We start from the raw sequence: 26,547 nt of genomic DNA, 5'->3' as shown, positions 1-26,547 counted from the left end.
TTACAAATAAAGTTCAATGTAACTACATTGGAGATAGACTACATTTAGTTCACTCCTTTTAAATGTAGAGTTTGACAAGTTTTGACAAATACATAGAATTATGTAACTGTCACCACCATTAAGATACAGACCATTTCCATCACCACAGAAAGGTTCCTGGTGCCTCTTTGCAGACACTCCCTTACTCTCAACCTTAGGTGCTGGAAAACAGTTATCTTATTTCTGTTTCTACAGTTTTGTCTTTTCCTTAATGTTGTATAAATGGAATCATACAGTGTGTATACTTTGACTTCTTTTACTTAGCATAAATCTTTTGAGAACCATCTATCTTGCTGCATATATCTCCCTGTAGTTCCTTTTTTTTTTTTTTTTTTAATTGCTAAGTATTCCAGTGCACACAGGTACTACAATGTGTTTATCCATTCAACAGTTGATGGTCACTAAAGTTGTCCTCACTTTTGGGTTCCCATATCCCATAGGAATAAAGTTCCTAAACACATTTGCATGCAGACTTCTGTGTGGACATTTATTTTTATTTCTTTTGAATAAATAGCTAGAAGTAGTATTTTTTAGGTCATATGGTAAGTAATGCTTAAATTCATAAGAAACGGCCAAACTATTTTCCAAAGCAGCTGCATTATTTTGCATTTTAAAATCTAAAGATTTGCAGTTGCTCTACATTCTTACCAGCCCTTTTGTTATCTGATTTCTTAATTGTAGTGATTTTCATATATGTATATGGTATCTAATAATGTTTACATTTTCCTAATGACTAATAATGCTGTGCACCATTTTTTGTGTGTTTACTTTTCACCCATATCTTAGGAAAAGGGTGTACTCAAATTCCTTTTCCATTTTTTAAAAATGAGTCACTTTTCTTATTAATATTTAGTTGTAAAAATTTCATTTCTATCTTAGAAACAAGTCTCCAATATTAGATATTTCAAATATTTCCCCCAGTAAATAACTACTATTTTTCATTTCCTTAACATTGCTTTTGAAAACATGAAAAATTTTAATTTTGATGAAATACAATTTAGCATTGTTCCTTTTATGTTCCATGCTTTTAGTCACATACCTACAAAAGTTTTGTCTAATCAAAGATCACAAAGATTTTCTCCTGTATTTCCTTTTATAAGTTTCATAGTTTCAAACTGTACATTTAGAACTACAATGTATTCTGAGGGGTTTCTTTTTTGGTATAAGATGTAAATTGAATTGTTTCATTTTTTGCACATATATGCAGTTTTTTTTTTATAACCAGAATTATGACTTATAACATTATACCAGAACATATAAGATTTTTAGGAATTTCATATAACATCTGAAACATTTATATTAACATATTTCCACACAAATAACTCAAAGAAATTTTAGTATTAGTTTTTTTTTTAATTTTTGAATTTAATTTTATTTATTTTTTTTATACAGCAGGTTCTTATTAGTCATCAACTTTATACACATTAGTGTATACATGTCAATTCCAATCTCCCAGTTCATCCCACCACCAGCACAACCCCCCGCGGCTTTCCCCCAGTGGTGTCCATACGTTTGTTCTCTACATCTGTGTCTCAACTTCTGCCCTGCAAAACGGTTCATCTGTACCATTTTTCTAGGTTCCACATACATGTGTTAATATATGATATTTGTTTTTCTCTTTCTGACTTACTTCACTCACTATGACAGTCTCTAGATCCATCCACGTCTCAACAAATGACCCAATTTCATTCCTTTTTATGGCTGAGTAATATTCCATCATATATATGTACCACATCTTCTTTATCCATTTGTCTGTCGATGGGCATTTAGGTTGCTTCCATGACCTGGCTATTTTAAATAGTGCTGCAATGAACATTGGGGTGCATGTGTCTTTTTAAATTATGGTTTTCTCTGGGTATATGCCCAGTAGTGGGATTGCTGGATCATATCATAATTCTATTTTTAGTTTTTAAGGAACCTCCATACTGTTCTCCATAGTGGCTTTATCAATTTACATTCCCACCAACAGTGCAAGAGGGTTCCCTTTTCTCCACACCCTCTCCAGCATTTGTTGTTTGTAGATTTTCTGATGATGCCCATTCTAACTGGTGTGAGCTGATACCTCATTGTAGTTTTGAGTTGCATTTCTCTAATAATTAGTGATGTGGAGCAGCTTTTCATATGCTTTTTGGCCATCTGTATGTCTTCTTTGAAGAAATGTCTAGTTAGGTCTTCTGCCATTTTTGGATTGAGTTGCTTGTTTCTTTAATATTAAGCTGCATGAGCTTTTTATATATTTTGGAGATTAATCTTTTGTCCATTGATTCATTTGCAAGTATTTCTCCCATTCTGAGGGTTGTCTTTTCATCTTGTTTATGGTTTCCTTTGCTATGCAAAAACTTTTAAGTTTCATTAGGTCCCACTTGTTTATTTATTTATTTTTTATTTCCATTACACTAGGAGGTGGATCAAAAAAGAGCTTGCTGTGATTTATGTCAAAGAGGGTTCTTCCTGTGTTTTCCTCTAAGAGTTTTATAGTGTCTGGTCTTAAATTTAGGCCTCAAATCCATTTTGAGTTTAGTTTTGTGTATGGTGTTAGGGAGTTTTCTAGTTTCATTATTTTACATGTAGCTGTCCAGTTTTCCCAGCACTATTTATTGAGGAGACTTTCTTTTCTCCACAGTATATCCTTGCCTCCTTTGTCATAGATTAGTTGACCATAGGAGTGTGGGTTTACCCCTGGGCTTTCTATCTTGTTCCATTGATCTATGTTTCTGTTTTTGTGCCAGTAGAATATTATCTTGATTACTGTAGCTTTATAGTATAGTCTGAAGTCAGGGAGTCTGATTCCTCCTGCTCCGTTTTTTCCCTCAAGGCTGCTTTGACTATTCGGGGTCTTTTTTGTCTCCATTCAAATTTTAAGATTTTTTTGTTCTAGTCCCGTAAAAAATGCCATTGGTAATTTGATAGGAATTGCATTGAATCTGTAGGTTGCTTTGGGTAGTATAGTCATTTTCACAATATTGATTCTTCCAATCCAAGAACATGGTATATCTCTCCATCTGTTTGTATCATCTTTAATTTCTTTCATCAGTTTCTTAGAGTTTTCTGCATACAGGTATTTTGTCTCCCTAGGTAGGTTTATTCCTAGGTATTTTATTCTTTTCGTTGCAGTGGTAAATGGGAGTATTTCCTTAATTTCTCTTTCAGATTTTTCATCATTATTGTATAAGAATGCAAGAGATTTCTGTGCATTAATTTTGTATCCTGCTACTTTACTAAATTCATTGATTAGCTCTGGTAGTTTTCTAGTTGCATTTTTAGGATTTTCTATGTATAGTATCATGATATCTGCAAACAGTGACAGTTTTACGTCTTCTTTTCTGATTTGTATTCCTTTTATTTCTTTTTCTTCTCTGATTGCTGTGGCTAGGACTTCCAAAACAATGTTGAATAATAGTGATGAGAGTGGACATCCTTGTCTTGTTCCTGATCTTACAGGAAATGCTTTCAGTTTTTCACATTGAGAATGATGTTTTGCTGTAAGTTTGTCATATATGGCCTTTATTATGTTGAGGTCAGTTCCCTCTATGCCAACTTTCTGGAGGGTTTTTATCATAAATGGATGTTGAATTTTGTCAAAAGCTTTTTCTGAGTCTATTGAAATGATTATATGGTTTTTCTTCTTCAATTTCTTAATATGATGTATCACATTGATTGATTTGCATATATTGAAGAATCCTTGCATTCCTGGGATAAATCCCCCTTGATCACATGGTGTATGATCCTTTTAATGTGTTGTTGGATTCTGTTTGCTAGTATTTTGTTGAGGATTTCTGCATGTATATTCATCAATGATATTGGTCTGTAATTTTCTTTTTTTGTAGTATCTTTTCTGGTTTTGGTATCAAGGTGATCATGGCCTCATAGAATGAGTTTGGGAGTGTTCCTTCCTCTGCAATTTTTTGGAAGAGTTTGACAAGGATAGTGTTAGCTCTTCTCTAAATGTTTGATAGAATTCATCTGTGAAGCCATCTGGTCCTGGACCTTTGTTGGAAGATTTTTTTTTTTTTGCGGTACACGGGCCTCTCACTGTCGTGGCCTCTCCTGTCGCGGAGCACAGGCTCTGGACACGCAGCCTCAGTGCCCATGGCTCACAGGCCCAGTAGCTCCACGGCATGTGGGATCTTCCCAGATCGGGGCACGAACCCGTGTCCCCTGCATCGGCAGGCAGACTCTCAACCACTGCACCACCAGGGAAGCCCTGTTGGAAGATTTTTAATCACAGATTGAATTGCATTACTTGTTATTGGTCTGATCATATTTTCTATTTCTTACTGGTTCAGTCTTGGAAGGTTATACTTTTCTAAGCATTTGTTCATTTTTCCCAAGTTGTCCATTATATTCGCATAGAGTTGCTTGTAGTAGTCTCTTAGGAAGCTTTGTATTTCTGTGGTGTCCTTTGTAACTTCTCCTTTTTCATTTCTAATTTTATTGATTTGAGTCCTCTCCCTCTTTTTCTTGATGAGTCTGGCTAATGGCTTATCAATTTTGTTGATCTTCTCAGAGAACCAGCTTTTAGTTTTATTGATCTTTGCTATTGTTTTCTTCATTTCTATTTCATTTATTTCTGCTCTGATCTTTATGATTTCTATCCTTCTGCTAACTTTGGGTTTTATTTGTTCTTCTTTCTCTAGTTCCTTTAGGTGTAAGGTTCGATTGTTTATTTGAGAATTTTCTTGTTTCTTGAGGTAGGCTTATATAGCTATAAACTTCCCTCTTAGAACTTCTTTTGCTGCATCCCACAGGTTTTGGATCATCGTGTTTTCATTGTCATTTGTCTCTAGGTATTTTTTTATTTCCCCTTTGATTTCTTCAGTGATCTCTTAGTTATTTAGTAACGTATTGTTTAGCCTCCATGTGTTTGTGCTTTTTACGTTTTTTTCCCTGTAATTCATTTCTAATCTCATAGTGTTGTGGTCAGAAAAGATGCTTGATGTGACTTCAATTTTCTTAAATTTACTGAGGTTTGATTTGTGACCCAAGATGTGATCTATCCTGGAGAATGTTCCATGCGCACTTGAGAAGAAAGTGTAATCTGAAGTTTTTGGATTGAATGTCCTATAAATATCAATTAATTCCATCTGGTCTATTGTGTCATTTAAAGCTCCTGTTTCCTTATTTATTTTCATTTTGGATGATCTGTCTATTGGTGTAAATGAGGTGTTAAAGTCCCCCACTCTTATTGTGTTACTGTTGATTTCCTCTTTTAGAGCTGTTAGCAGTTTGCCTTATGTATTGAGGTGCTCCTATGTTAGGTGCATATATATTTATAATTGTTATATCTTCTTCTTGGATTGATCCCTTGATCATTATGTAGTGTCCTTCCTTGTCCCTTGTAACATTCTTTATTTTAAAGTCTATTTTATCTGATATGAGTATTACTACTCCAGCTTTCCTTTGATTTCCATTTGCATAGAATATCTTTTTCCATCCCCTCACTTTCAGTCTGTATGTGTCCCTAGGTCTGAAGTGGGTCTCTTGTAGACAGCATATATAAGGGTCTTATTTTTGTATCCATTCAGTGAGCCTGTGTCTTTTGGTTGGAGCATTTAATACATTCACATTTAAGGTAATTATCAATACGTATGTTCCTATGACCATTTTCTTAATTGTTTTGGGTTTGCTTTTGTAGGTCCTTTTCTTCTCATGTGTTTCCCAGTTAGAGAAGTTCCTTTAGAATTTGTTGTAGAGCTGGTTTGATGGTTCTGAATTCTCTTAGCTTTTGCTTGTCTGTAAAGCTTTTGATTTTTCCATCAAATCTGAATGAGATCCTTGCCGGGTAGAGTAATCTTTGTTGTAGGTTCTTCCCTTTCATCACTTTAAGTATATCATGCCACTCCCTTCTAGCTTGTAGAGTTTCTGATGAGAAATCAGCTCTTAACCTTATGGGAGTTCCCTTGTATGTTATTTGTCATTTTTCCCTTGTTGCTTTCAATAATTTTTCTTTGTATTTAAGTTTTGCCAATTTGATTACTATGTGTTTCAGCATGTTTCTCCTTGGGTTTATACTGTATGGGTCTCTGTGCTTCCTGGCCTTGGGTGGCTATTTCCTTTCCCATGTTAGGGAAGTTTTCAACTATAATCTCTTCAAATATTTTTTCGGGTCCTTTCTCTCTCTCTTCTCCTTCTGGGACACCTATAATGTGAATGTTGTTGCATTTAATGTTGTCACAGAGTTCTCTTAGGCTGTCTTTATTTCTTTTCATTCTTTTTTCTTTATTCTGTTCCACAGCTGTGAATTCCACCATTCTGTCTTCCAGGTCACTTATCCGTTCTTCTGCCTCACTTATTCTGCTATTGATTCCTTCTAGTGTAGTTTTCATTTCAGTTATTGTATTGTTCATCTCTGTTTGTTTGTTGTTTAATTCTTCTAGGTCTTTGTTAAACATCTCTTTCATCTTCTTGATCTTTGCCTCCATTCTTCTTCTGAGGTCCTGGATCATCTTCACTATCATTATTCTGAATTCTTTTTCTGGAAGTTTGCCTATCTCCACTTGATTTAGTTGTTCTCCTGTGTTTTTTATTATTTATTTATTTAGTTAGTTTTGGCTGTGTTGGGTCTTCATTTCTGTGTGAGGGCTTTCTCTAGTTGCGGCAATTGGGGGCCACTCTTCATTGTGGTGCACGTGCCTCTCATTATCGCAGCCTCTCTTGTTGCAGAGCACAGGATCCAGACGTGCAGGCTCACTAGTTGTGGCTCATGGGCCTAGTTGCTCTGCGTCATGTGGGATCTTCTCAGACCAGGGCTCAAACTCGTGTCCCTGCATTGGCAGGCAGATTCTCAACCACTGTGCCACCAGTGAAGTCCTTCCTGGGGTTTTGTCTTGTTCCTCCTTCTGGTACATAGCCCTCTGCCTTTCCATCTTGTCTATCTTTCTGTGAATGTGGTTTTTGTTCCACAGGCTGCAGGATTGTAGTTCTTGCTTCTGCTGTCTGCCCTCTGGTGGATGAGGCTCTATAAGCAGTTTTTAATGTTTCTTGGGGTTTGCTTAATTTCTTTGACCTTTAGTTGTTGTCCTTCATTAACTGTGAAAAATCTGTACCATTATCTCTTCAAATCCCCCCTTGTTATGCATTCTCTCTCCCTTATTTTTCTTGGACTTCAATTACTCCCATGTTAGAAATTTTGATACTGTCCCATATATATTAGATGTTCTACTTTTTTTTTTCATGTTTGTCCTCAACACTTAATTTTGGATAAGTTCTATTGAACTATTATCAAGTTCAGCATTTTTTAAAGTCTTTTAAAGGAATCTTTCATCTCTGATATCATATCTCTTAATTCTAGAATTTCTAGCATTTCCTGTCATGTTTTTATCTCTCTGCTGAAGTTCACCATTTATTTATACATGCCATCTACCATTTCTACTAGATATTTTAACATATCTAAGATCATTATTTTAAAATCCCCCTAATAGCTTCAACATCTGTATCTTTTCTGAATCTGGCTATGTCATTTCCTATATCTCTTGAAAAAGAGTCATTTGTTCTGCTTTTCTGTGTGTCTCATAAATTTTGGCTGAATACTAGTCATCATGAACAGATGAGTGTTAAGTATATATATATTTAGAAAGGAGCACAATTCTTCTGTCAATCTGATAACTTTGGGGTTTATTAAATCTACTCAGTAGTTGAAGTGGATTTCGTTTTCTTGATCCTATCATTACCTCAGTGAACCATAAGCTATTTTTAATTGTTTTATTTTTTATCTTTATTTTTATTGAAGTATAGTTGATTTACAATGTATTATTCTCTGCTGTACAGCAAAGTGATTCAGTTATACATATAAATACATTCTTTTTTTTAATATTCTTTTCCATCATGGTTTATCATAAGATATCAAATATAGTTCTCTGTGCCATACAGTAGGACCCTGTTGCTTATCCATTCTATATATAATAGTTTACATCTGCTAACTCCAACTTCCCACTCCATCCCTCCCCCAACCCTCTCCCCTTTGGCAACCACAAGTCAGACATTGAAGTTTTTATTTCAGAAGTTCAGTTTGGGTCTTTTAAAATCTTTATTGTTTACTTAAAAATGCTCAACTTTATCTCTACCTTCTTGAATATGTGAATTATAGTTATGTGCATATTTTAATGTCTTTACTAATTTTATCACCTGACATTTCTGATCTGATCTTTGTTTTAATTTTTATTGGAGTATAGTTGCTTTACAATGTTGTGTTAGTTTCTACTGTACAGCAAAGTGATTGAGCTATACATATACATATATTGACATATATACACTATTTTTTTAAATTGGAGTATAATTGCTTTACAATGCTGTGTTAGTTTCTGCCACACAGTGAAGTGAATCAGCCATATGCATACACACATCCCCTCCTCTTGGATTTCCCCCCTCCCCATCCCATCCAACTAGGTCATCACAGAGCACTGAGCTGAGCTCCCTGTTCTATACACTAGCTATCTATTTTACACATGGTAGTGTATTTATGTCAAACCTAATCTCCCAATTCATCCCACCCTCCCCTTCCCCTCTTGTATCCACATGTCCATTCTCCATATCTGCCTTTCTATTCCTGTCCTGCAAATAGGTTCATCTGTACCATTTTTCTAGTTTCCACATGTATGTTAATATATGATATTTGTTTTCCTCTTTCTGACTCACTTCACTCTGTATGGCAGACTCTAGGTCCACCCACATCTCTACAAATGACCCAATTTCACTTCTTTTTATTGGTACTATGTAAAAAATAGATAACTAATGAGAACCTACTGTATAGCACAGGGAACTCTACTCAATGCTCTGTGGTGACCTAAATGAGAAGGAAATCCAAATAAGTGAACCATAAGCTTTAACACTTCTAGCGGTAAAGCTGCCACTATCTAGTCCTTTATGTTGGTGCAGAATCTTGAGCTCAAGCCTCAGATGAAATTTGCTTTTCCCTCTCCCTCCAAATCAGTGGATCTTTGCCCAGTCCCTGTGGATAAGAAAGTTTGCTGTCCCTTTCCCAGTGGCTTAAGGCTTTTGTTTCATTTGGAAGAATATCTCAATTCCTTAAATTGGAGGAACAGAGTTTCCTGACTGTTCTGCAGTGGCAGCCAGTCACCACCTGTTTGCCTCATTCACTCACTCATTGTTCCCAATCTTTCTTATGAGCATCTTATGGCAGCCTGTTTAAAAGAACTTGCAAGAAGTTTCAATGTCCCTTAATGTCTGGACTCTCAGTCATTCTAAACTGATACGTTTGCTGTATTGGTTTGAATAGTGGTGACTGAAAATATATATCCACATCCTAATTTCCAGAACCTGTGAATATTACATTATATGGAACATGAGTCTTTGCAAATACAAATAAGTTAAGAATATTAAGATAAAGAAATCATCCTGGATTATCTGGGTAGGCCCTAGGTAAAAGGGCAGGTACCCTTATATGAGGAATGCAGAAGGATGTTGAGACAGATGGAAGAGAAGACATAGATACAAAGAGGAGAAGGTGATTGAAGACAGAGATAGAGACTGAAGTGAGGAAGCTATAAGCCAAGAAATGTCAAATATTGCTGGCACCTTCCAGAAGCTAGGAGAGAGGTCCAGACATGAGTCTCCCTCATAACCTCCATAAGGAACCACCCCTGCTATCATCTTAATTTGACTTCTGGCCTCCAGAACTGAGAGAGGATAAATTTTGGTTGTTTTAAGCCACTCAGTTTGTGATAATTTGTTACAACAGTGAAACTACTACACTTGCCCATACCTGGCCTTTAGAAGCTCACAAATATGTTAGCCAATTTCTTCTTACATGCTGAGTGGTGGTCACTTCTTTCCCTTGTACTCTGCTAAGGTATCCTGTCTCTCCTTAGAGGGGCTTGTCACTCTTTGAAATTCTGTTTACTTTGTTGATTAGTTTCTTTGATAGATTAAAATTCTGTTTACTTTGTTGATTAGTTTCTTTCTTCTGTTTACTTTGTTGATTAGTTTCTTTGATAGATTAGAGAAAAAATATGATTTAGTAATTTATCTGCAATTTTCTCTGTTTGAATGAGTGTTCTCTTGCTGCTTTCTACATCTTATGAACAATTCTTTTTAACATGATTCATCTTATGAACAATTCTTTTAAACATGATTTTAACATGTATAGTCTCTAAAATATTCTTGAGTCAAAAAGAATATCCATGATAGATTGTGGCTTTGAACAGAAATTAATAAAATACTAGAGCATTTTATTTTCCCTTCTCACAGTAAATGTAATTTCCAAATACACCAGTCTTGAGTAGGGGAAAGAAAACAACAAAATATGCTCTCAGAGAAAGTACTGAATTGTAAGCCAGTGTCTGCCCTAAATATGGAAGTGCCCTTCACTTGTACACAGGAAACAATAAATTTATTACCTCACATTCTATAGCATGCTGCCTCTCATTAAATTGAGATTTCCTATAAAAGATAAAAATCTAAATATGCAATAAATCAAAACAGTCCAGCCTAGTAATAGGTAATATTTAGACCAATGAGATTTAACTCCCAGGATCCCCATTCTGTAACTGACAAAACCAAGTAAGCTTTGGGCCGAGTGGACAGCATCAGCCATGCAGAGGCTGGAGAGTCTGAGAACTCAGAAGCCACACAGCCAGCTAGCTACATAAGGAGCCTTTGTGAAGTCAAAGCAAGAGACCCACAGAAGAACCTCTGACAATGACTTCTACAGCACCATGCTAAGAATAGACTTTACTTCCTCTTCACACTAATAGAAAAGATGTGAACAAACTTGACGTTTCACACAGATACCTTTAATATTATTTTGAAATGTTAAGTGAACAAAGCTGAAATCAAGCAGATGAAGTGATAGATTACAATTTCCTGCTACCTGTTTAAAATTATATTAAACTTGTGTTAACAGAATCATTTGTATCTGTATGTGAACTTTTGGCACATTGATATACTTGCATGAAAAATCAATAGATATATCACAGACTGCCTGCAGATACATTCATTTTGTTTTAAAGTAGGTTTCAGTTTGACACCTATTTTCCAATATCAGCTTTGAGAAATTAGATCATTACAGTGAGAAATAAAATATGAAATTAATGATTTGAAGTTAATATGTACTGGTTATCTTCAAAAGAGGGTAACCAAGTTTAATGAATTTGTGGTGAAAAAGTATTTGAATATTCAGTCAGTTAGGAGCAACAAATGGCAAACTTTTTTCATCATTAAAAAAATTTTAAATACTCCAATAAAAAGAATTAATGGCAGCAAAATTTATGTAAAAGGACAAATCAATTCTATTATTGTGGAATAAAGTAAATAACCAGAAAATATTTTTAAATTACCTTTTTGTATGTAAATTAAGCAAGTAAAATGCCAACAAGTTCTGAAATGTAACCTAATATGTATGCAAAGCATTTAAATACTGGGTCAATGAGCGTTATTAGGGATACAGAATACAGCAGTATGCATTACACTTAGTTTTATTGCATTAAACACTATACCAAAATCATCATATGTATTTCTTGGTAAAGTTTTCCTTTCTTTTCTATTAAAAAAACTTCCCTTCAATGACATCCATAGGCACAGCTAATATCATTACTCTAATTAAAGTGTATAGATTTCATAACCACAAAAATGTCCAAGAAAACAGAGGTGATATGATAGCAACAATAGCTATCTTCTAGATTTTACACCTGGTCTAGGTTGAATTATGAGGTGTGATTTTGTTGCCTGAGACTATCCTTTTAACAATTATTTCCTTCCTTTTAATAATTATTTCCTTTCCTTGTGTAATCCAGGCTCCCTGGCCCAACCTAGCTCCCTGATATTAAGCACCTCACATGTAAATACCTTTTATAGTCTATTTTTTTTTTATATTTTTAGTTTTATAGTTTTTTGGAAGTTTCATAAAGACCGTTTACTTCAACTTGAATTGAGTACCTCATTTAGGCACTCAAAATTTAGCTAGTGTTCACCTCAGAGAATATTCTCTTGAAATAAATTTATTTTATTTTTAATTTTTATTGGAGTATAGTTGATTTGCAATGTTGTGATAGTTTCAGGTATAGAGCAAAGTGGATCGGTTATACATATACATATATCCACTCTTTTTATAGATTATTTTCCCACATAGACCATTACAGAGTATTGAGTAGAGTTCCCTGTGCTGTACAGTAGGTTCTTATTAGTTATCTGTTTTATATATAGCAGTGTCTATATGTCACTCCCAACCTCCCAATTTATCCCCCTCATCCCCTGGTAACTATAAGTTTGTTTTCTACATCCATAACTCTATTTCTGTTTTGTAAATAAGTTCATTTGTACCCTTTTTTTAGATTCTACATATAAGGGATATCATATGATACATGTCTTTCTTTGTCTGACTTACTTCACTCAGTATGACAATCTCTAGGTCATTGGTATCAACTTACTCTCATTTAAGCAGCTTGAGAAAGGTAGTCATTCTTAAATTGTGGAAATACGTATTTGATTATTAATATTTCCATGTGAAATATTACTCATTTCAACAGAGGAATACAAATTTGCCTTTTAAATTTCAAGAGTTGGAGGTTTTGAAAATGAGAGCCATATAAGTGTAATAGATTTAGTTCTCTGATATCACAAACATTTCTTCCTCCACTTCATAAAGCAATCTTGTTCTACCCTTTACAAAATATATTCTTATTCTACATATAATAAAATATCACCAAAGCCCAAGATGCTCTTTCAAGTATTTGACATCAATGAAACTATGTCTTGTTTGCTTATATTTTAAGGTACATAATTCTGTTTTATAATAGAAGTATTCCATCTCAAAGCATCTGGGTGAAGCAGAAGCTGCTTTTCCATGTTGAATTTGAACACATGAACTATTTTAGAAAGATGCCAACAAACTCTCATCCCATACTTACTGTCAAACACTTTCACAAAGATTCTCTAGGTTTTTGGTATAAAGTTTTTTCTCAAAAATATAAGTCAATTTCTTGACACTATAATTTTCTCCTAGTAAGCTTAAGAGAAATGTTTGATAATGAAGCATTCAACTCTGCTAGGGTGACCTGAAAGAAAAATAGATGTCACATTGATGCTGTGAAGTATTGACTGAGAAAGTGAAGCATGGCTATGTGTACTTTGAGGTGAACTTTAAATAACAGGAAATGTTGGCAAGCTGCTGTAAAGTGGCTCTGTTTCAGGGAAATGGATGTACCATCTGCAAGACTAAACTGAAATGACAAGCCTTTGAGGCAGAGAGAATAAATGTTCAATCCATTTGGCAGATAAATCAGGTCATGGATTGGTTTATTTAGCTCCAGTTTCACATAAACAATATACAGGCAGAAGCAATGAACCATTGCTAAATTCAACAGGAAATTCCATTTGAGGTGATACCTACGCTCAAGCTTCAAATGGTCTCAATTCTCCCATTCCATGTTTTTGCCATGTTTCTGCCATGGTTTGCCAATGTATTTTGGTAGTTTATATAGCAGAATCTAATTGAACAACACATATTCTCTAGTGAAAGAATAAACTGAATCATCACCATTCCAAAACTTACCTAATTATATTTCTCTAATAGAAGTATGTGTGTAAAGATAAAAATATAAAGAATGCTTTTCATGTTTCTGACAAAAAACATAGCAGACATATATCTAGCCATTGTAAAATGTATGTTCCTAGCACTTCATGGCCATGTTCACATAGCAGTCTCAAAGAGCCCTCAATGCCTTCAGCAACTAATCATCCACATACAGCAGCCGTTCATGTCTTCTTCTACTTTTGATCCTTATGAAAAATTTTACTTTGCTTTGGTTAGTGTAATGAAATACTAGGTTCCTGTTCTGCTTGACTTCTTGTATCTATTTTATAGAATTTCATGCTACTCTAGAGAGAAGAGGCATATTTTCTTTTTCAATTTTGATGAAAGAATATGAACCACATTTCACCTTCATTCTCTTTGTGAAGGTCATAGTTGAATATGACAGAGCATTAAGATCCAAGTTCTTTTTCCAATCTCCTATGATCCAAAGCAATAAATGCAGTTTAACAACTTAATTAAACCTATTCTTTATGTATATTATCAGAATATTCTATAATGGTTGGATTATAAGAAAGTGATATCTTATAGAGAGCTGGAAAGGCTGTTTATTCCCACTGCAAGAAACTTAAAGAAAGAGAAATGTTTTTTTCTTTAGTTTCTCTTTTACTTTAACAAGAGATTTTTAAAGAGTTCGCTTCTCTTCTCCTGTAATTATTTAATAATTTTGTTTTGTTTTTCTTTCAATATACAACATTATCAGGCAATAACAGACTTATAAAATCCTCAATTTGTTGCTTATCTGCTTTGCCAAATTTGAGTTGCAAAATATTTACTGCAACAGGTAGGGTCAATTAACACACACATAATCACACATGCAATGTTTTGAATTATATGTTTTGTTTTATATTATATTTTGCATTGTATAGTATATTTTGTATATATTACATATATACAATATTATGAGGACATTATGACTTGATTTAATGTGAAATCAATAAAATGATTTGTTGAATATGTTATTATGAGATCTAGCTATGAGAAAAACGTATATATACCAACTACTCTTTACTTTTAATCTAGTGAAAAATGTTGTTTCAAATACAGTTAATATAATTGCTTCTGCACTGGTACAGGCTAAATTCATCATTTGTTCTCATTATCCTCTTATGGTGTGTCCTATGTTGATTGCCTCTTAGCCATATCATGCAGATCCCCTTCAGGACTGAAGGACTTATTCTTCTGATACCTGGAATGCTGCTGCAGACTGTCCCCAGCTGTCCATCTTCTCCAGGACTTGTCCTTTGTTGAAAAGGGCTGTCAGGCCCAAGTTCATTTCTCCCTCCAGGGGACAGCCCACATGAATGAATGACCAGAGTGAGACTATAAAACCTTGTCCCTTCTACCAAACTTCAGAGGCCTGTAAAGAGTGATTCTAGTTTCAGAGCTTACTGTGGGTGATGTATGGCCTTATTGTGATGGCACTGAACTCTTAAACCTCCTTCTGTCACACCCTGTTTTCTTCCCTTTCCTCAAGAAATATTAACGCTGAGACACTCCATATAAGTTTCCTGCACTCAATAATCTACGTCTCAAGGGAATCCGACCTGCAATAGTTTGTACTAGATTCGGTCCAAGAAAGTGGGTGTTACAATGGGATATTGGAGGTGGATTGCCACTACCCAGTGGGCAATGAGGACCTCATCACTGGTTGTATGTGGAGCATAAGAGTCCCTGGCAGATTGAAGTGTAATTATTTAACTTTTTTTAGTGGCAATTTGGGATTGTATATCTGTAGGATGAAAGGCACTGGTGAATGTAATGACAAACATAGTGCAAAGAGTGATTATAACACAATGGAATTGGATGGTTCTTGTTTAGGGTGAATAATTATGATTTAATAAAAACAGTTGTGGAAGTCAGAGGCCCTCCTTTCAGCATATCTCATCCTCTGAAGCTGGTAAGTAAAGAAAGCTAAAGACAAAACATAGAACTCAGACATAAAAGTTCCAAATAAGGATAAATTCTCAAACTAGGCAGGTCTGCTCTGTTGAGGTCAAGACTTTGATAGAAAAGAATGGGACCCTGGTACAGGGTATGGTGACATCAGGATTAATGCTCTTGAAAACCTTGCATTCCCCAAACCCACACTGCTGAGGAATAGTAAGTGCCCTTTTCTTTGAATATGATCCAGAAGACCCTGCCTTGCAATAAATAAAGAGTTCTCTCAATATCTGTCTCCACATTTCTTCACGTGGTCATGACATACTAAGGTTAGAGAAGACCTAGACCTTTCTAGGGAGAAAAGAGAGTATATGCAGAAGGAGCTACAGGACTTAAGCAAGATGAACCAGAGGAGACCAGCTAGTCTGTACAGGACTTGATCCTAAGGGTGCTGGATCAAGAAGTGGTGGAAAGTAAAGTTGGACAAGGAATAGTTTACCAAATTGATATTCTTCTGGGATACGGGATCTAGGGCCTGACAAGAACCCTGAGAGATGGAATAAATATGCTATTAGGATGGGTTAAAGAAGCTTAAAGAAAATGGTGAACAAAACTAAGTGACGTAAAAATGTCTGAACTATCATGGTCAACAATAGAAGAACGGGTCAAAAGTTTAGAGATTTGGTCATGATAGAATTTTTATTCTATGCAAGATCAGGAAGTCTAGCAGGTATCCAAAGCACTAAGGATGAACTAGTGATAGGGGCATGTGTACCACTGGGAAACTACAGGCAGGTCTGATGGAAGGAGATTCTGTATAGAAATGAGCACCCCAATAGCAATGGTGAGGTTGAAAAGATGATCAGGAAGCTGATGACAGTTGCCCTAGTAAGAAGCTATGACCCTTTGCCTAGTTTCTGGATGTGGACCAAATTTTAGACCTAAAACACATTTTGTAAGGGAGTGTCATGTCCCCAGGCAAAAGACCCTGAAATACTAGAGCAACTATATATAATTATACCCCAGTCTTTTCCCAAAGGGACCTACGGTGACTAACTTGAGTTATAGTACAGAGAGAGAAAGAGAACATCCAGATATTTTAAGGACGATTGAACATGCATAGAAGTTGACATAGATTCTCTGGGATTCAGAGACTCACCATCAATTCCCTATTAGAGTGGGAACATATGGAAGACAAGTAATAAAGTCCTGATGCTAGTCCATTCAGCGAGGTCTACTGGGACCATGGATGGACCCAGTGGTAATATTTCTCCCTGCCAATGAATTTTTGGAATGAGCTTACTAGGGAGTTGGCAGAATACCTATGTTGATGTTTGGCCTGTAGGACAGGAGTTTCTCACTAGAAAAAACTAAGCTGAAGCCTCTGAAACTCTCTCCCACATTCTGAGAAAGACGGTAAAGAAAGAACAAGCACACCCCACTAGAATAGAAGATATTTGTATCACCCCTTATTGGTTATCCATTTCTCCACTGCAGAATTTTGTACAAACTATCACATCTGCCTGTAAACCTCTTTTCTTCTATCTCATCTCACAAAATACTACTAATTTTTCAAACTTAGTTAAATCCTCACTTCCTTTTAAAGCTGTCTTATACTGTTTTAATTAGATCAAGTCTCCCTTTTTTATGATACAATATCACAGACCTTTACTTTTTGGTATTTATCTTTCAGATATATGATTATTTGAATAAGTAAATTTTATATACCAGAATATAAACTCCATGGTATCTAATTATGTCTCAGAATTTAGGATGAATTCAAGAAATACTATCACAAAAGTGTTGATTATACCTAGTCTTTCTATATTTCTAATACAGGAAATTTTACATTATTGTGCAATTTGATATATCTTATAGGAAAAGATGTTTATTGAACATCAAGAACTTACAGATTTCATAGTACTTTCTTAGAAGAAAAAATCGATTATAATAGCCATCTCTGAAATAAGAAAGCGAAATGGATTTAAAACCATCCTAGGAATTAAGACTAGTTATGAGAACATTTAGATATAGGGTAAAAATGTTATATAAAATTTTATGATTAAACTATATATATATATATATATGAATGTATAAATGGATAAATATAGTACAATATACTTAATATTCTCACAGATACTCATGTGCCTTTCTATGTGAGTACAAAAAGAGGAATATGTAACTCTGCCTTAACTAGGGGTATTAACCTAGGGAGGATTTTGAGGAGGAAACAGCATCCCAATGGAATTTTAAAGAATGAGAGAGGTTTTACCCAGAAAATGTAAAGGGAAGAGCAAGAGAGAGTATCATTTGTTTGGCTCAAATCACAGTTTGAATTCCCTTTATACATAATTTTATTTATTATAAGCAACAACTCTGTAAATTAAATGCCATACTCCTACTTTATAGAGACAGCAGGGAAGGAATTAATATTTATAATTATGCAACAGGTACTATAAGTTTTATATATGTACTTGTTTAATACTCAGAACAACACAGGCTGTAGGTTTTATTACTGTGGTTTTGCATAGGAAAAAGCATAAATTAAAGGGAATATTTAATTTACTGAAGATATTCCTGCTTGACCAATGTGAAAAAAGTCCCTTTAGAGTCAGAACAAATCATATATGAAATTAAGGAGTTATAATTAAACTTGACAGAACATGAGACTTTTATTGAATATATTATTCTACTTGCTGTACACAAGCTGCTTTCTAAAAGGCTGTATAGAAATCAACTATACCTTGGTGTTTGGAAAAATATGCATTATAATGTAAAAGTGATTAAAAATTATTCAAAGTCTTTCTATATTTCACTTTTTACAAGTTTCCAATTATATAAAAGATAGAGACTCATAGGAAGAAAAATAGATGTAAAGAAAAATGACAAATAGATTCAAATAATAATCCACATATTTTCAAAAAGTATGGAATTATTTTAATGTCTTTGCTTTCAAATTACAATGTATAAGACCTCTACTGAAGAGTAACGTGCACAATAATTTATGCAGTACATTGTGTTACTTTGAGGAAGATTTTTAATTTTAAACTTACATTAATATTACATGAGTTTATCTTATCAAGTCATACCCAAGAAGTAAAAATGTAGGGCAAATGAAATAACCTAATATTTAAGGACCCAGAATCTTGAATCCCATAATGATTTATTTATGAGCCATCTGGTTATATAAACATGATAGTAGGGTCAAATGTGCTCTATATGCATGGAAAGAAAGAAGTATTCAGAAAAAAATAATTAGGTTTTATGAGTGAAATCCCAAGGCTAAGTACAGAATTTATGTAACAGACTTTTCTTGCAAGTGAAAAAAAATGTATAAATATGTATTATATTATGTGTAATAGAATGTTACTTATATATATATATATATATATATATATATATATATAACTGAGTCACATCTTTGTACAGAAGAAATTAACAGAATATTGTAAATCAACATACTTCAATAAGATTTTTAAAAAGAATGCATATATCAGTATATATACATATACACATAGCTATTGCATGATTTTGTCATAGCAGGAAAGACTGAGAACTACAGCATTTTATCTAGGGGATTATGAATGCGAACAGACACAGTGAGTATGACTCATTCTGGACTCCTAAGGGAAACCAGGGGAACCCAAGACAGCGCTGCCTTCCATTTCTGTTATTACCAGCATTAATCAGTTTTTACCTCCCCATCTGTCACATGTGTTTAGTGGACATGCACAAATGTGTGTCCAAGGTTATATGGGGGGATGGGGTGAAGCCACAGTAATTTCTTTTCCATAAATTTCTAATTTAAGTACCGCTTATACGTGGGTAAAATTACTTATTTTTTTTCTCTTTGTTGTCATCTAAGGACCAATTTACACTTAAAATAATATATGCTATTACATTTTTATGCACACACATACTTAACTGCATTTAACATGTTTTACCTTTTGAGCTTGCTTTTCATTTATTCACTATCCAATTTCTGTCCATGTAGACCGGAAGCTAATGATAATAGAGCCAAGCTATATATTTTCTTTTTTTATAGCCAAGGCATTCTAATTTTCTTCTTATTCATGTGTCAAATTCTTACCAATACTTCTGAAACAAGTAGAAGGGATATAAATTATAACAAGCCCATAGTTTTTTCCATCAAAAAAAAAATGACACTCTTGACTATAGCCAAAAATTAAAATGAAAATTCTCTAATTTATAATCAATGATGAAAGCCAAGGCAACTGAAATTAAGAGCAAAAATTTGGAACAACTCCAGGATAACTTAGACACAAATATGATAATACGTTGGAAACATATTTTATCATAACATATATGTTGTACACTGCACAATTCCATTATGCATTCACATTTACTATGATTTTTATGGTGCTCCCCAGCACCATCAAGTTGTGTAACATGGTGACCTTGTCTATCTATGTTTTAAACATTTATTGTGTTTATAACAGTGAAAGCAAAATCTTACCAAGGTCTGTGGAAGTTTCAGATACTTGAGCTTTCCACAACAGTCTTAAATACCATTTATCTTTGTTTTCATCTTAATAACCTATCTCTGTCTTGTTATGCAAATGAATAATTTTACCATCAAGTGAGTAATAACTTGGATAATCTGTAAAACTAAATCAATATACATGGAAAATAGATATTGGTTTTTCACCTAAAGGATAAAAATGTTTTATATACACCAGATTTTGGGGGGTGGGGAGGAAGCAATCAAATATTTACAAGCATTTATCTTTTTCTCCAAACAACATAGGCTGCAAATAATTTATGTTAGTATGAATGTATGCAGTTTACACCTAACAATAAACCATAGAGGATATAGTGCAGAATTTATCAATAATACTCTGTTCCTGTGCATTTGTTTCCTATAGAGTGTAACTAAATCATCAACAGCTCTCATTCCTCATGAGTCTCTCATTTCTGTTCATCCTGGTATAGGGAGATCTTTGATTCCTAGTCATATCTACCCAATGCTAGTGAGCTGATAAAGCTCCTTATTAAATAATGAGGTAGATTATGTATATACCTTCCTAGAACCTGAGATATAGGGCTGTATGGGTCATGAATGTAAATTTATTTCAATAGATCCATCTCTGGTTTGCATCTTATAAATTTTTTGTACCAAATGTCAGTTGAATATAGAATATTATCATTTCCTTACATGATGTTGATAATTGTATGTCCTTATTTAAAAGATTCTGTATATTCTATACAAAGAGCTTCAAGTTTCAAATTTTGAAGAAAACATTTAAACTTCCAAGGAAAATAGGTCAAAAAGAGTTTGTAATGAATTTTAGAATTATCTAAATAGATATGACTATCTAAATTGAAGGGACAAATGGACAATTCAACAACAATATTTGGACTCTTCAATACCTCATTTTTCATAATGATAGAACAACCAGGTAGAAGATTAAATTTTAAAAGATTGAAATCATATAAAGTGTGCTCTTCAATCATAATATAAATTTGAAATAGATAACAGAGGAAATTTGGGGAATTCACTAATATGATGAAATTAAACAACACACTCACTCCTAAATAATGAATGGGTCAGAAAAGAACCGACAAAGAAAATTTTGAAAATACTCGAGATGAATGAAATGAACATAACATGCCAAAATTTATGGAATTCAGATAAAGCAGTACTTAAAGGGAAATTTATATCAGTAAATGCCTATACTAAAAAAATATATATTCTTTAATCAATAACCTAAATTTCCACCCTATGAAACTAGAAAAAATAAGAACAAGCTAAACTTAAAGTAATCAGAAGAAAGAAATAATACAAATTGGAGAAAGAAATGAAACAGATAACTTAAAAAACAGAGAAAATAGACAAAGAATGTTGAATCTTTGGAAACCTCAACAATCAACTCTGCATTTGAAACTTAGTTTCTAATTGAAGAATAGATTCTTTAATTTCCCGTCACAAGAATTATATGTGTGCCTAGCAGGTGGGAAAATAAGTTCTTAGCATTGGAGCCCTAATCAGTACTCTTGAAAGCATATGGCAGAGTATATTTATGGCAATATAAACATATACAATGGGAAAACATTTGGGTGGACTGGATTTATTGATATCTTTAGAATCCAGATTTATTTTTAAATATGTAAAATAATTCCTAAAGGAAGGAATTAGTTATAGGGACAGTATGTGCTCCTCCCCATAGGTGATGGAGATAGTAGTGTAAGATGAGGTGTGTGAATGGGTAGTGTTAGCTGGCTTTCACAGCAGCTGAGAGGTTAAAAAAAGAAAAATGTTACATGATTTTCTGGCTAACAAATCTGAACAAGATTAATGAGCCAGTTCTTTTTCTGACATACTGGTCATTGTTTTTCATTAAACAAGCTTGTCATTATTACAATTATCCTTTTATCACCATTTTCCACAAATAGGATTTCATCAGTTGACTTATGGGAAAAACATACATATTCTAGGTCTCATTATTTTATCCAGAGTAGGATAGGGCTATAGGCTTATCTATAATTATTAAATATTTATTAAAATTATCAAAAATAATCTAATTGGATTAAATCAATTACCAGTTAAGTAAACAATGTGGGCAGGCATTTCTTTTTTTTTTCTTATTAATCATCCATTTTATACACATCAGTGTATACATGTCAATCCCAATCTTCCAATTTATTACATCACAACACCCACCCCTTGCTGCTTTCCCCCCTTGGTGTCCTTACATTTTTTCTCTACTTCTGTGTCTCAATTTCTGCTCTGCAAACCGGTTCATCTGTACCATTATCTAGGTTACACATATATGTGTTAATATACAATATTTCTTTTCTCTTTCTGACTTACTTCACTCTATATGACAGTCTCTAGATGCAACCACATCTCTACAAATGACCAAATTTCGTTCCTTTTTATGGCTGAGTAATATTCCATTGTATATATGTACCACATCTTCTTTATCCATTCATCTGTCGATGAGCATTGAGGTTGTTCCATGACCTGCCTATTGTAAATAGTGCTGCAATGAACATTGGGGTGCATGTGTCTTTTTGAATTATGGTTTTCTCAGGGTATATGCCCAGTAGTGGGATTGTTGGGTCATGCAGTAATTCTATTTTTAGTTCTTTTTTTTTTTTTTTTTTTGTGGTACACGGGCCTCTCACTGCTGTGGCCTCTCCTGCTGCAGAGCACAGGCTCCAGACACGCAGGCTCAGCAGCCATGGCTCATGGGCCCAGACTCTTTGTGGCATGTGGGATCCCCCCAGACCGGGACACGAACCCGTGTTCCTTGCATCGGCAGGCGGACTCTCAAACACTGCGCCACCAGAGAAGCCCTTATTTTTATTCCTTTAAGGAACTCCATACTGTTCTCCATAGTGGCTGTATCAATTTACATTCCCACCAATGGTGTAAGAGTGTTCCCTTTTCTCCACACCCTCTCCAGCATTTGTTGTTTGTAGATTTTCTGATGATGCCCATTCTAACTGGTGTGAGCTGATACCTCATTGTAGTTTTGATTTGCATTTCTCTAATAATTAGTGATGTTGAACAGCTTTTCATGCACTTCTTGGCCATCTGTATGTCTTCTTTGGAGAAATGTCTAGTTAGGTCTTCTGCCCAATTTTGGATTGGGTTTTTGTTTTTTAAATATTGAGCTGCATGAGCTGTTTATATATTTTGGAGATTAATCCTTTGTCCGATGATTCGTTTGCAAATATTTGCTCCCATTCTGAGGGTTGTCTTTTCATCTTGTTTATGGTTACACTTGCTGTGCAAAAGCTTTTAAGTTTCATTAGGTCCCATGTGTTTTGTTTTTTTTTTTTTATTTCCATTACTCTAAGAGGTGGACCAAAACAGATCTTACTGTGATTTATGTCAAAGAGTGTTCTCCCTATGTTTTCCTCTAAGAGTTTTATTGTATCTGGTTTTACATTTAGGTCTTTAATCCATTTTGAGTTTATTTTTCTGTATGGTGTTAGGTAGTGTTCTAAGTTCATTCTTTTACAGGCAGCTGTCCGATTTTCCCAGCACCGCTTATTGAAGAGCCAAGTCTTTTCTCCATTGTATATCCTTGCCTTCTTTGTCATAGATTAGTTGACCATAGATGTGTGGGTTTATCTCTGGGCTTTCTATCCTGTTCCATTGATCTATATTTCTGTTTTTGTGCCAGTACCATATTGTCTTGATTAATGTAGCTTTGTAGTAAAATCAGAAGTCACGGAGTCTGATTCCTCCAGCTCTGTTTTTTTTCCCTCAAGACTACTTTGGCTATTCGGGGTCTTTTGTGTCTCCATACAAATTTTCAGATTTTTTGTTCTAGTTCTGTGAAAAATGCCAGTGGTAATTTGATAGGGATTGCATTGAATCTGTAGATTGCTTCGGGTAGTATAGTCATTTTCACAATATTGATTCTTCCAATCCAAGAACATGGTATATCTCTCCACCTGTTGGTATCATCTTTAATTTATTTTATCAGTGTTTTATAGTTTTCTGCATACAGGTCTTTTGTATCCCTAGGTAAGTTTATTCCTAGGTATTTTATTATTTTTATTGGAATGGTAAATGAGAGATTTTTCCATAATTTCTATTTCAGATTTTTCATCATTAGTGTATAGGAATGCAAGAGATTTCTGTGCATTAATTTTGTATCCTGCAACCTTACCCAATTCATTGATTAGCTCTGGTAGTTTTCTGATGTCATCTTTAGGATTCTCTATGTATACTATCATGTCATCTGAAAACAGTGACTTCTTCTTTTCCAATTTGTATTCCTTTTATTTCTTTTTCTTCTCTGATTGCCGTGACCAGGACTTCCAAAACTATGTTGAATAATAGTGGTGAGAGTGGACATCCTTGTCTTGCTCCAGATCTTAGAGGAAATGCTTTCAGTTTTTAACCATTGAGAATGATGTTTTGCTGTAGGTTTGTCGTATATGGCCTTTATTATGTTGAAGTAGCTCCCCTCTATGCCCATTTTCTGGAGAATTTTTATCATAAATTGGTGTTGAATTTTGTCAAAAGCTTTTCCTGCATCTGTTGAGATGATCATATGGTTTTTATTCTTCAGTTTGTTAATATGGTGTATCATATTGATTGATATGTGTATATTGAAGAATCCTTGCATCCCTGGGATAAATCCCACTTGATCATGGCGTAGGATTCTTTTAACGTGTTGTTGGATTCTGTTTGCTAGTATTTTGTTGAGGATTTTTGCATCTATATTCATCAGAGATATTGGTCTTTAATTTTCTTTTTTTGTAGTATCTTTGTTTGCTTTTGGTATCAGGTTGATGGTGGCCTCATAGAATGAGTTTATGAGTGTTCCTTCCTCTGTAATTTTTTGGGAGAGTTTGAGAAGGATGGGTGTTGGCTCTTCTCTAAATGTTTGATAGAATTCACCTGTGAAGCCATCTGGTCCTGGACTTTTGTTTATTGGAAGATTTTAAATCACAGTTTCAATTTCATTACTTGTGATTGGTCTGTTCATATTTTCTATTTCTTCCTAGTTCAGTCTTGAAAGGTTATACCTTTCTAAGAATTTGTCCATTTCTTCCAGGATGTCCATTTTATAGGCATAAAGTTGCTTGTAGTATTCTCTTAGGATGCTTTGTATTTCTGCAGCTTCTGTTGTAACTTCTCCTTTTTCATTTCTAATTTTATTGATTTGAGTCCTTTCCCTCTTTTTCTTGCTGAGTCTGGCTAATGGTTTACAATTTTGTTTATTTTCTCAAAGAGCCAGCCTTTAGCTTTATTGATCTTTGCTACTGTTTTCTTTGATTCTATTTCATTTACTTCTGCTCTGATCTATATAATTTCTTTCCTTCTGCTAACTTTGGGTTTTGTTTGTTCTTCTTTTTCTTGTTCCTTAGGTGTAAGGTTAGATTGTTTATTTGAGAATTTTCTTGTTTCTTGAGGTAGTCTTGTAGAGCTATAAACTTCTCTCTTAGAACTGCTTTTGCTGCATCCCATAGGTTTTGGATCGTCGTGTTTTCGTTGTCATTTTTCTCTAGGTATTTTTTGATTTCCTCTTTGATATCTTTAGTGATCTCTTGGTTATTTAATAACATATTGTTTAGCCTCCATGTGTTTTTATTTTTTACATAATTTTTCTTGTAATTGATTTCTAATCTCATAGCATTGTGGTCAGAAAAGATGCTTGATATGATTTCAATTTTCTTAAATTCACTGAAACTTGATTTGTGACCCAAGATGTGATCTATCCTGGAGCATGTTCCATGCACACTTGAGAACAAAGTGTAATCTGTTTTTTTTTGGATGGAATGTTTTTGGATGTATAGTTTTCAACTATAATCTCTTCAAATATTTTCTCATGTCCTTTCACTCTCTCTTCTCCTTCTGGAACACTTATAATGTGAATATTGTTGCATTTAATATTGTCCTAGAGGTCTCTTAGGCTGTCTTCCTTTCTTTTCATTCTTTTTTCTTTATTCTGTTCCACAGCAGTGAATTCCACCATTCTGTCTTCCAGGTCATTTATCCATTCTTCTGCCTCAGTTATTCTGCTATTGATTCCTTCTAGTGTAGTTTTCATTTCAGTTTTTGTATTTTTCATCTCTGTTTGTTTGTTCTTTAATTCTTCCAGATCTTTGTTAAACATTTCTTTCATCTTCTTGATCTTTGCCTCCATTCTTCTTCTGAGGTCCTGGATCATCTTCACTATCATTATTCTGAATTATTTTTCTGGAAGACTGCCTATCTCCAATTCATTTAGTTTTTTTTTTTTTTTTTCCTGGAATTTATCTTGTTTCTTCATCTGGTACATAGCTCTCTGCCTTTTCATCTTGTCTATCTTTCTGTGAATGTGGTTTTTGTTCTACAGGCTGCAGGATTATAGTTCTTCTTGCTTCTGCTGCCTGCTGTCTGCTGGATGAGGCTATCTAAGAGGCTTGTGGATGTTTCCTGATAGGAGGAACTGGTGGTGGGTAGAGCTGGCTGTTGCTCTGGTGGGCAGAGCTCAGTAAAACTTTAATCCGCTTGTCTGCTGATGGGTGGGGCTGGGTTCCTGCCTTGTTGGTTGTTTGGCCTGAGGTGACCCAACAGTGGAGCCTACACTGGTTCTTTAGTGGGGCTA

The sequence above is a fragment of the Aethalodelphis obliquidens genome, unplaced genomic scaffold (genome assembly GCF_003676395.1).
Source record: "Aethalodelphis obliquidens isolate GAN/ISIS:26980383/991018 unplaced genomic scaffold, ASM367639v1 scaffold29, whole genome shotgun sequence".
In the NCBI taxonomy this organism is placed as follows: Eukaryota; Metazoa; Chordata; class Mammalia; order Artiodactyla; family Delphinidae; genus Aethalodelphis; species Aethalodelphis obliquidens.
The sequence above is the reverse complement of the archived record's forward strand: the minus strand, read 5'-3'. Positions refer to the sequence as shown.